At 32.8% G+C, this 3,770-nt stretch overlaps 1 long non-coding RNA gene across 1 annotated transcript; it reads left to right on the forward strand.

The window, feature by feature from the left end:
* Positions 1-1,225: 1,225 nt before the first annotated feature.
* On the forward strand, positions 1,226-1,946 carry LOC145128977 (uncharacterized). Its single transcript, XR_013717225.1, has 2 exons — positions 1,226-1,376; positions 1,789-1,946. It is a non-coding gene; the product is annotated as an uncharacterized LOC145128977 (long non-coding RNA).
* The last annotated feature ends 1,824 nt before the right edge of the window (positions 1,947-3,770 follow it).

Raw genomic sequence — 3,770 nt, forward strand, 5'->3', positions numbered from 1 at the left:
CAAGCATTGGCATGCCTCCTTATGAAATGTTATATGGAAGAAAGTGTAGGACACCTATTTGTTGGGGTGAAGTGGGACAAAGAGTACTCGGTAGTACTGAGATAGTTCAAAAGACAACAGAGAATATTCAGATGGTCAGGGAAAGACTGAAGACAGCTCAAAGCCGCCAAAAGAGTTATGCAGATAAGAGACGATCCGACTTAGAATTTCAAGTTGGAGATTTTGTATTACTAAAAGTGTCACCATGGAAGGGAATCATCCGATTCAGGAAAAGAGGAAAATTGGGACCTAGATTCATTGGTCCATATAAAGTTATTGCACGAGTTGGGAAGATAGCATATCGCTTAGAGCTACCAGAACAATTAAATCAGATACACAACACATTTCATGTGTCGCAATTAAGAAAGTGTATGGCAGAAGAAACCTATATTGTGCCACTTGACGATATTGAGGTAGATAACAGACTTAACTACATTGAAAAGCCTGTTGCCATTATAGATCGAAAAATAAAGACATTACGCAACAAGGAAATAGTAATTGTTAAAGTACAATGGCAGCACCGACGTGGAACAGAATGGACTTGGGAACCAGAAGATGAAATGAAAAAGAATTATCCCGAGTTCTTTTTATAAGGATTTCGAGGACGAAATCATTCCAAGTAGGGGAGAATTGTAACGCCCCGTTTTCATTTATAAATAAATAAATAAAGATAAGTATTTATGTCAAAAATGTTTATAAAATTATCATAAGTTATATATAAATATATAGTAGTAAATTTGGTGTTACAAATAATCAAAAATCTGTATAAAAGATTTAATGGTTATATGGTTTAAAAAGTTATAATTACATTTAAATATATTTATTTTTCGCTAAAGTGATCTAAATGAAAGTTGTAGTACTCGGAAATACCTACGCATGAAAAAAAAATACGTCGAAAACGGAGCTCGTATGAAGAAGTTATGAATTTTTGACGTTTGAACAAAAATCTCGAAATGAAATCCGGCAGCCGACCACCGGCCGGAAAAGTGGCGAGTGGCGGCGCGTGGAGGCGAGTGGCGGCGAGTGGCTGGTGCCATTGGAAAGCTGACTCGATTTACTTCAAGATGGAGTCGGGTCCAATAGTTCTAGGTGCGGTATTGAGTGCCAGAATTAGGCCAAAAGTAAAAGAAATCATAAAATAATAATAATGGAGAAATTAGGTCATGAATAAAATAATCAACATTTTTACCTATAAATAGAGAGGTAATTTTCCTTCATTTGGGAAAGAACAACAAGTGTAAATTATAGTCTTGATAATCGAGAAGATAAATCCCGAGAGGCTGTTAAGTGAATAAACTCGAGAAAACAAACGTTCGTGTTGCTGTTCTGCGACTAAGGTGAGTTTTACTATTCTATATGTGATACTCATGTATGTAGTTATTATAAAACAAGTTCATGTGAAGATATTATGATAAATAATATTTACCATTATTTACCATTATTTACTATTGACGGTAATTATGTGTAAACATGTTATATGTGTAATTTTTATTGTTGACGGTAAAAATGTTATGCTATATATTATATACTAGTAAATGTTATTACTATGATTATTATATGACATACATGATTAACTACTGTAGTTAAACAGTAGATGTTTAAGGATTACTGTAGTAAAACAGTAAATATTTCAGAATTACTGTAGTAAAACAGTAAATATTTTTATAATGATTATATGCATGTGGTAAAATGTATAGATTGTGAACTCACTAAGCGTTGGCTTATCAGATACTATTAACATTTTTACAGGACCCTCTGGGGTAAACAAGGGGAAGAATCCAGCTTGACTATCGTGGCAACCGCATTACTCTTGAAAATTATGGATAAAAGTCTTCCGCTGTTTATTTCAATAAATCATGTTTTATGTAATAAAGTTTAAACCTGGATTTATTTGTGTTTATTTAAAACTCTTTAAATGTCATTATATTATAAATGAAGTTTTATTAATATTCAAATGGGAACCAAATCAGATATTTTATTACTGTAGTAAATATTTATTTACCGCAGGAAAAAAAAAAAAGGGTGTTACATTTTCCTTTCGTCTAGTCATGTAACGTGAGCAACCACTATCAATATACCATTTATCATCATATTGCTCGTCACATAACACCTGCGATCAATGAAAGAATTTAGGTACCCAAGGCTCTTTGGGTCCTTGGAAACTAGCTTTGGAAACAGAATGAAATGCAGAACTTTTAACCCAATCACAAACTTTAGTTTTGAGATTATCAATTAAGTCCACATCACTAGGTAAAGGAACGGAAACATAAGTTTTTGTTAGTTTGGGATTGTCACTGACACATGACTTCGTCTTTTTAGAATGTGTATGAACATGCTTTTCTTTCGAAGCCGGTTGCCAAGCCTTTACCGAAACATTCAAATCTTTTGAAGATGAGCTTTCATTTGACGAAGTATTCACATACTTCTCATAAGCTTCTTGAATTTGTTGTTGAGAGTATTTCCTTGATTGATACATTCGTCCTTTTCCTTCAAGCCAATGATCGATGTTTTTGTCACGAAATAACCCTTTTGTGTACGAAACTTTTAAGGTTTTTTTCCCCTGAAGGATTTGAAAAATTAGGTTTGTGTGGTATGAAATCAACATTTGATTTTGGACAAAATTGTTCCACTTTTCGACTTTGAACTATAGGTTCCACTTTTGGATATTGAGAAAATCTACTTTGAAAATGTCTTGGTTGATTTGAAAATGATTTTGGTTTTAAGTTTTGATTTTGAGAAAATCTTTGTTGCGGATGATACAAATATTTATTTTCATGATTTTGATTTTGAAATGTTGAAAACCTTTGTTGTGGGTGAGAAAATGATGTGTTTTGAGTTTTCGAAAACGTTGTTTCAGTCTTAAATTCAGACTTTGATTTAGTTGTTTGAGCGGGATTTTTCTTTGTGTCTGATGATAAAGACGAAGACTTGGTCTTTATAGATTTAGTCTTTGTGTTTTCAGACATTTTCAATGTCAAACCGTTTTGTTTCTTTCGAGACTCCACGGTTTGCCAGGAAATCTTCTTTCGTGCTTGTCTTTTTGAAATTTCATTTTCTTTTGAAAACTTGTCAATTTGTTCTTTAAATTCTTTTGAATTTAATTTGACAACAATTTCATTCTCCACAACAACCTCTTTTGTAACTTCTTTCACAACTTTAGATTTTTCAACCCATTTGCGTTGTGGTTTTTGTCTTTGAAAAACATACGAATTTGTTGTTAGATTATTTTCGACAGTGCTTTGATTGGCAAAGAATCCTTCGTCTGTTGTTTTCTTGTTGTCTTCTTCAACTAATTTCTTCAACAAATTTCTTCAACTCCGGTTTAACATTCTCAACATTCCCAGTAGTAACAAACACTTGATCAACGACTATTCGTGGAATTTCAGTTTCTTTCGAATCTTTGTTTGATGAGACCTTTTTGTGCGAATTGTCTTCATCATTTTCATCATCACTGCTATCCGTTTGACTATCTCGGATATCCACAAAATCAAAATCATAAACTTTCGAAGTTGAAGGTTTGTCAGTGTCAATCTTAACCATCAAATCCTTAATCTTTTCTTTTCCGTTAGATTTTGATGCAACATTAAGACAGACAACTGAGAACAATCAACATCCTCAATATCACTAATTTCACTAATATTGTCAGAGTTATCTTCAATATCGGCAAAATTAGATTGAGGATCAGATGTTGAATTCTCAGTCTTTTTCAAAATTTTGATTTGTTCTGATTT

Source organism: Lactuca virosa, chromosome 8 (genome assembly GCF_052849685.1).
Source record: "Lactuca virosa cultivar CGN04683 chromosome 8, Lactuca_virosa_CGN04683_v6, whole genome shotgun sequence".
NCBI lineage: Eukaryota > Viridiplantae > Streptophyta > Magnoliopsida > Asterales > Asteraceae > Lactuca > Lactuca virosa.